Genomic DNA, 8,999 nt, shown 5'->3' on the forward strand with positions numbered 1-8,999 from the left:
CACATAAGTTTGTGTTCTAAATCCCTGGGGTCACTTAAAGTCATTGAAACTGTTAAATTCTTGAATGTGAAGTTTACTGTGTATCAGTTTGTCTTTTTATCTTCTGAGATTGAATTTACAAATAGGTAGCGTTAAGTTCTTACTCCCGTTTAGGTAACTAGATGGATATGAGGGAAAGGGAGGGTCTCTTGGTTCCCAGAATTCTGGTTGGGAAATGAAAATCTCAATTTTGAATACATTGTGTTTGGGATAACCCCCAGTACCCAGGAGGTGATGTCCTGTCCATAGGTAGATTTGAAGTTCATAAGAAGTGTCCAGACTAGAGATCAATAATAGGTAATTAATACAGCCAGGAATGGAACCACGAGGGCACAAAAGCCCCAGGGAGAATTTGATATTTAAATGAACTTTTGTAGTAATATTGCAAATCTTCACATTTCTATTTGTTGAAACTTGATTTAGGTTAAACATGGGCACTATCCCCTACCTTGGTGAATGTTGTCCTCTTTCTCCCATTACCCATACTGGTCATCTATCTGGTTTACTCTGCACTCTAAGCTCTCATCTCTTCAATCCAGCTTCCTCACTACAAAAGGCCAATCTGATCTGCTCGTGACCTCTTCTAATAGTTACTTTTTCCCTAAAAAATCTTTAATGGCTCTTCACTGTCTATGGTAATATTTCTTCAAACTGTGTCCCAAGTTGTACTGCATTAGAATTTTTGGGAAGTGTCCTTAAAATTCGGGTTCCAGGGTCCTCCCCTGGAGCCAAATTAGAAGGGGAATAAGAAATGTGTGTTTTAGGGGCACCTGGCTGACTCAGTCAGAAGAGCATGCGACTTTTTTGATCTTGGGGTCGTGAGTTCGAACCCCACATGGGGTATAGAGATTATTTAAATAAATAAAACTTAAAAAAAAAAAAAGTGTGTTTTAGACAAGTACCATAGGTGATTCTGATGCATAATGCAATTGGAGAGCAAGGCCCACGGGATCAAGGCTAACAGCAGATGATGCAAGACCCCATCTAAGATCTGTCTGCTGCCGGCCTTTGCGGGCTTTAACTGCTTATACCTGTGCTCTGGTCATAATGAACTATGGCTGACCCTTGAACAACAAGGGTTTGAACTCCACAGGTCCAGTTATACATGATTGTTTTCTTTTTTTTAAAAAAAGATTGATTTGAGAGCAAGTGGGCATGTGCTTGCACAGGAGCCTGCAGAGGGAGGGACAGAGGAAGAGGGAGAGAAACTTGAGCAGATTCGGGCACTGAGCGTGGGGCCCAATGTGGGACTCGATCTCCTGATTCTGAGATCACGACCTGAGCCAAAATCAAGAGTCGGATGCTTAACCAACTGCGCCACCCAGGTGCCCCAATATGATTTTTTTCAATACATGCAGTACAGTACTGTAAGTATATTTTCCTTATTGATTTTCGTTAAAAATTTTTATTGAAGTTTAGTTGACGAAGTTACATTAGTTTCAGGTGTAAGACATACTGATTCAACAACTCTGTGGTTATGCTATGCTCACGACAAGTTGTAGCTACCACCTTCAGCATTCAATGAATGCTATTACATTACCATGGACAATATTCCCTATGCTGTACCTTTCATCCCCATGACTTATTCATTCTATAACTGGAAGCCTGTACGTCTCACTCCCCTTCACCCATTTTACCCATCCCCCCCCCACCCATCTCCCCTCTGGCAACCATCAGTTTGTTCTCTATTTATGGGTCTGTTTCTGCTTTATTAATTTGTTTTGTTTTTTAGATTACACATATAAGTGAAAGCATATGGTACTCGTCTTTCTCTGATTTATTTCACTTAGCATAATACCCTCTACGTCCATCCATGTTGTTGCAAATGGTAAGATCTCATTCTTTTTTATCGCTGAGTAATATTCCAGTGTTTATGATTTTCTTAATAATATCTTCTTTTCTCTAGCTTACTTCATTTTAAGAATACTGTACCTCGGGGTGCCTGGGTGGCTCAGTTTGTTGGGTGTCTGCCTTTGGCTCAGGTCCTGGGATCGAGCCCTGTGTTGGGCTCCCTGCTCGGTGGGGAGTCAGCTTCTTCCTCTGCCCCTCCCCCTGCTCGTATTCCCTCTCTCTTTCTTAAGTAAATAAATAAATAAATCTTTTGAAAAAAGGGGGCACCTGAATGGTTCAGTCAGTTGGGCATCTGCCTTCAGCTCAGGTCATGATCTCAGGGTCCTGGGATTGAGCCCTGCATCAGGCTCCCTGCTCAGTGGGGAGTCTGCTTCTCCCTCTGCCTCCCCCAACTTGTGCTTTCTCTAATATATAAATAAAATCTTTAAAAGAAAAAAAAAGTTTCCTGAGCCCCCTACACCTTACTTATACTATAACCTGTGTCTTGAAACACCCTACTTTGTCCTTGTTCTGGTGAGCCCTACTCATCTATCAAGACTAATTCAAGTGTTATGTCTTTTATTAAACCATTCATCTCATCCTGTTTCCCACACCAAGTCAATCAACCATTTTCTCTGTGTCTATACTGTACCCCATTTATGGATCAATGTACTTAGACCTTTTGCTCTACTAACCTAGCCCCTTGAGAGAAATGATCATGATATTTAGGGAAAATGTTGGCATATATATACATACTTTGAAAACAGCTCAATGTACAAAGTAGAACTAATTTTGAATATATGTATTTTCTTAAACATTGTCCTGACAGAGAGCAGAAAATAAATGTCAATTGAATAGGTGAGTTGACTCCAAGTCCATAGCACATGTTAAGATAGTTAGTCCACACCTGATTTTGATTTACATTCCCAACCACCCTTCTATTAAGTCTTTGTATTTTCAAACTTCATACCTCTTGACACGTGATTTAAAACACCCACAGAAATACACTCAGGGAGTGAAGCTTACTAAAAGTTGTTTATAGACTTGTCCCTGCTCCTGGAGCCAGCTCAAAAGTAAGAGTGGTCAAAAACATTACCCACTGACTGTGAGTACTTTGCCAAGAATATATCCATAGTTTCCAAACTGAATAGCTGGCTCTGTTCTGAAGATATCTATACATATATATTAAGGACTTTTTCACAATTAAACTAAAAAAAGACAGTTTTGTGCTAAAGGTGAAGGGGAGCAATAAAAAGAATAAATGCAATTTGCAATCTGAAGCTTTTGAGAGAAACTCAAGGAAAGAATGCCATCTTAATTATATTGAACCCAAAAATGTACTCTGATTGTAATATTTTTGTTGAAATATGTATTTGGTACTCTTGATTGCAATCCATGAAATCATTTTGGTTTAAGGATTAAGCCAGATTAAACAGGATTAAATTGAATTAAATCACTATTGTGCTAGTTTGGAAAAGTTCTTGCTGCTTTTGTTTTCTTACACGGATATCTCCTCAATATCTGCTTTTAGTGATGTTACATCGGATGTCAAAAATTCAGACTCTATTAATAGCCTTCCTTTTTTCATTTTTATTTTTTTTAAGTAAGCTCTACATCCAACATGGCACTTGAACTCACAACCCCAAGACCCCCAGACTCTATTAATAGCTTTCTAAATAATGAAATGTGAATTAATTTCAGATTTTAAATACTCTATTCTCTAATACTGGATCTTTGTTACACAGCTCTTAGAGGCCAGAAGCTCAAATTTTCATTCTGGCAGATGGAGAATTGCAAAAGCTTTAAACTAAGATTTTGGCACATATCCACTCAATAAGAAGCCACTGCATATTTGCTAAAAGTGCAAAGCAGATGCAGTTTTGAATACAAACTGTATTTTCTTAACAGATTTGCTGCAGTCTGTTTCCTCAGTTATTTGTCTTTAAGGTGCACAAATCTCCTAAGATGTGCAAATGACTGGTGTTTAGATCATTTAACCAGTGAAAAGTAGCTCCAGGAGGTGTGTCTCTGTTCTGTACTATAACAAATCTGGGCTTTGTTGAATTAGTGGGGGAAGGGAATTCCAAAGATTCCAGGCATTTTACATTTTTTAGAGATAGCACGGCATATGTACTGTATCATGACTTAATGAAATAGCATTTGTGACTTGAAACTATGCTTGCCAAAATGTCAACAAGAACATATCCTTAGCTACTACAGAGTTATGCCCGAATAGCCAAGCAGGAAACAGGAAAACAGTTCTAAATTTCTTAAAATACTATGTTTTTTTTTGTTTTTAAAGATTATTTATTTATTTATTTGACAGAGAGACACAGCAAGAGAGGGAACACAAGCAGGGGGAGTGGGAGAGGAAGAAGCAGGCTTCCCCCCGATCAGGGAGCCCGATGTGGGGCTCGATCCCAGGACCCTGGGATCATGACCTGAGCCGAAGGCAGACGCCTAACGACTGAGCCACCCAGGCGCCCCAAAATACTGTTTTTATAAAATCAGTAATTCTTTTATTTTTTTCCATAGTTACCTTTTTTTTTTAGATGAGAACTTTCAAGATAGATGAACACTCTTAGCAACTCTCAAATATGCAATGCAGTATTATTAACTACAGTCATTGTACATTACATATCCATGACTTATTTATTTTATAACTGAAAGTTTGTACTATTGGCCCCCTTCACCCACCATTTTGCCCACCTCAACCCTCAGTATTATATTTTCTCTGATGGAAAAATTCTTCAGTAGGATTGTTTGATAAGTACACAAACGTGCAGATCATCTATACCTCTGTAATATTTTAAAGTATTGTGCCTTCTAAATTTTAGCTTTATCTACTTACATATAACATATTAGAATATTTCCAATGTCTTCTAATACTAAATGTGAAAAAGCATTTAAATAATATACTGTATTAAATATAAAATCTAAGTATTTAGCATCTCTCATTTTATTTGAAGTAAGCACACAATAACATTTTCATGCAGCTTCTATGCAAAAAATTTAAAACACCAATCTAGGGATACTACATACGTCATAATTTGAAAGATGTAGAGATTTAGCTGAAATTAACGTTAGAAAAAAATTTTCTATATACATTTTCTATATATATTGTTTCAGAAAAGTGAAATGCAGTTTCTAGGGAATTTCCTATTGCTGATCAGCATAACAAAGTATTCTTACCACCTTTTCAACCTAAAGTGAGCTGTCCGTTTTAATCTTACTGTTGCATCTGTCACTATCGATTTGCCTGTAACAGAAATAAACTGAAATGTATATGTAGAAGTTTTATGTTTAGACGTTACTTTCATCTGAATTCACTTAGGAAGTTAGGATCAAAGATTTTTGAAAGCTGGATTCTTTGACAAAGGATTTCAAATAGAGCTTTTATTGTGGCTCTAGGCCTCGGACTATCACCGAACTTTTCCCCATTCTACCAGAAGAGGGCAGCAAAGCAAACCAAGAGGAAATTTATGGATCCAAAAAGTCAGGAAAGGCACTCAAGAAAATTCAGAAAACTAAGAGCCCAAAAGATTCTGTGGGTGGCTTCACTGTTTGAGAATGTTTATCAAGGCCCTAATACCAAGTGTCCCACTTTGCAAGAGGCATGAGCAAATCTTAATTTTTTTTTTTTTTAAGATTTTATTTATTCATACAAGAGAGAGACAGAGCACAAGCAAGGGGAGAGGCAGAGGCAGAGGGAGAAGCAGGCTCCCCAGTGAGCTGGGAGCCCGATGCGGGGCTTGATCCCAGGACCTGGAGATCATGATGCTAGCCGAAGGCAAACGCTTAACCAACTGAGCCACCCAGGCACTCCGGCATGAGCAAATCATAAGACATCAACAGCCGTCAGGCAGACTCAGACTTATCCAATAAAAATTATTAATTTTGCTAAATGCTTACCATGTGCCAGGCACCCCGATAATCTCTGAACACATATTATCTTACTTAATCGTCATAAAAACCTTGCCAGGTAAATATCCCTGTTTAATGGATGAATCTGAAGAATACAGACTTTAGGTAATTTTAAGTCACACAAAGCAAAGCCAGAATTTAAACCTAGCTCCTATTCTCAAATCCTTACTCTTGACTACTAACCTCGCTATATGTCTCTAGATTTCAGAGAAGCTGGGGGTGTAAGCTTTAGCAGGCAAGAAATGTTTGCTTGTTAACTGACTAGAAAAGGGGCTACTTAGGTCAAATGTCATTTGTAAGCTTTAAAACATAGAGCCTGAAAACTGATGAAGCCTGGAAATCATGGCCACGACATTTTGCAGCTTCTCCCATGGAGGTGGAGTCTTTTTTCTTACCTTTAGTATCTAGGCTGACCTTGTACCTTGCTTTGGCTAATAAAACGCAGCAGATGTGTTTCTGGGCTGATTCTGTTTCTAGACCTTAAAAGGTCAGGCTACTCCCATCTCCTGGGGCCCTGCTGATGGCAAGGAAAGAAATTCTTAACCACACCACCCCTGAGAGACTATGTGGAGAGTCAGTCCCAATCAATACCACGTGGGAGAGAAGCATCCCACCTAGCGCTCCCAGTCCCCAGACCTGTGAGAAATAATCAAGTGTTGTTTTGAAACCATTATGTTGTATGGTGGTTTATTATGCAGCAATATATAAGTGAAACAATGACAACAATGGAAAACCAAAAATGTCCTAAGTCCACAAATATTTAATGTAGGTCCACTTCTTTCCTATCTTTTTCCTTTTTTCCTGTCACTTTTGTACTTTTCATAGCTGTATGAAATAGCCATGTGTCCTTTCGCCTCCTTTTCTCAACATAGAGTTGGTAATGAACAGTGAAAATGTCAAAAGGCTGTAGGTCAAAGCCAAGGAATTTCCAAAGTTTTAAATCAAGCCTTAAGGAATTAGAAATGTACCCACTTTATATATATGTATATATATATGTGTATATATATACACACACTCACCATATATATATATATACACACACACACACAGACACACATATATTTTAAAGTAGTCTCTATACCCAGTGTGGGGCTTGAATTCACGACCCCAAGATCAAGAGTCTCATGCTATTCCAAAAGCCAGTCAGGTGCCCCAAAATGTACCCACCTATTTAATAACACTCTGTAAGCAGCTTCTAGGGCAGGAAAAGCATTTACATGAGCTCTAAAATAAAAGGACATCTTGGAGTCCTTTTTGCTATTACATTAAAGCTATGATATACATAATAATTTTTAATGTGAAGTCTTAAGCCCATGGTTGGGAGTTAACACAGATCTAAAATCCTTCCTTTTTTTTTTTTTCTATGCCTCAAAACAATTGAGAACTTTTGATAAATAACTTATTTAACTCTCCTATGATGCCTCCTATATCCACATACTGTTGTGAGTGACTCATTTAATAAGGTAGGCACTATCTTTAATCTCCATTCTATAGAAGAGGAACTCAGGGTACAGAGAGAGGTTAACTAACTTGTCCAAGATCACATGCAGGAAAATTCTGGTCCTTTTCTGCTGGATGAAGATGGTGGGGGTGGAGGCGGATATGGAGTTAGGTGGTATTATGTATTCAAGTAACAGTCCACTTCAGTAACCCTGGGAACTAACCATGAGAGCAGGGAGGCCTTTGCGTGTCATTTGAGATCCACGATGTGGCTCCAAGTTTTCTAGCTCCATCTGCCACCCCTGGCTCTCCGCCCTAACCTTCAGCTAGAGAAACTTAGCCCCCACACATTCCTTGGAATTTTTCACCTCTGTGCTTTGCTCTTTGGGTCTCACTCAACAGCCAGCCCCTGCAGGGAATGCCCTCACCACCTTCTTCAAGTGCAGAGTGCACTAACCCACCTTTCAAAGTCCAGCAGCAGTACTCTCTTCATAAACCTTCCTACTTCTCAATGCCTCAGTACCTTGGCTTCTGGCCCAATCAACTGCTCTTCCATCAAGTCTCCCTAGCGCTAGTATGCTAAGCAATTTTTTTTCCCCACATCATTTAAAATTAGCTGTTTTAGAGGGCGCCTGGCTGGCTCCATCAATGGAGCAGGCGACTCTTGATTTTGGGATTGTGAGTTCAAGCCCCACATTGGGTGTAGAGATTACTTAAAAATAAAATCTTAAAAAATAAATAAATACAATAAAATTAGCTGTTTTGAAAATATATCTTCTGCATTATTTTGCAACCCTCTTGAGTGCCTAACCCAATTTTCTCTATACACTGTGAACACGTTTGTTGCAATAAAATCATGTGAATAGAGGTGGCATTCAGTCAGGGGGAAGAGGGCATCTTTTTCAGACTCAAATCCTGTTATATAAACTTTAGAGACAAGTGGAGTGACATTTCTGGTATTACCTCAGGGCAGCATCAGTTTAAGGGTAAGGAATAGCAATTTCACATCTTTGGTTCAAGCTAGAAAATTCTACAGCAGTTCCATGTAAGCAAGGGGGTGAAAACCAGAGGTATAGGACACTAACTCTAAATCGTTACCTACCAACAGGTTTTAAGATTGTTTACGAAGCACAAAGTTTAGCAGAGACTAGTGATCACTAGTTAATAAGCTCGCTGTAAGAATAGCTCAGGTCAACTGGGGCTGCAGTTCCCCAAGGGAGCTATTCAGACATCCCTTTAACTAACTAATTACCAATTTTCCATTAGGCAGAGATGCCACAATTCTCCTTGAAGAAAGTGGCATTGGGTGGATTATTTTTAGAAAAACAAGGTAGCATTTTGATTTTGTAAGCTATCTGAAATCTGGGGGAAAAGGACATAATCACCATATCCTAGATAAAACATCTTTTGGTCTAAGCCAGTGTCTTTGAAACTTTTTTTTCATTATCGGCCCCTCACCACCCCCACAACAAGGAGAAAGTATAGATTTATATTCTCCCTAGTGAGAGAAATAGGAATGATATTTTGTTGGGTACTGTTGAGCTTTGGAAGGGCACAGACCACTGTAATGTCTAAGACTGTTTTTGCCCTGTAGGACAGAATTTTGGAATGCATGGTCTAAGCCCATTAACAGAGAGAACCGCAAGTTCAAGACTGCAGACAACTAGTTTTGGGGGCACGGATCGCCCCTGTGTCATCCCCTTGGCTGTGTCTGATAACACCAAGGCTCTCAATGTGCTTCTCACACTCATCTCACCTGGCTGGGG

Source organism: Neomonachus schauinslandi, chromosome 12 (genome assembly GCF_002201575.2).
Source record: "Neomonachus schauinslandi chromosome 12, ASM220157v2, whole genome shotgun sequence".
NCBI classification, from domain to species: domain Eukaryota; kingdom Metazoa; phylum Chordata; class Mammalia; order Carnivora; family Phocidae; genus Neomonachus; species Neomonachus schauinslandi.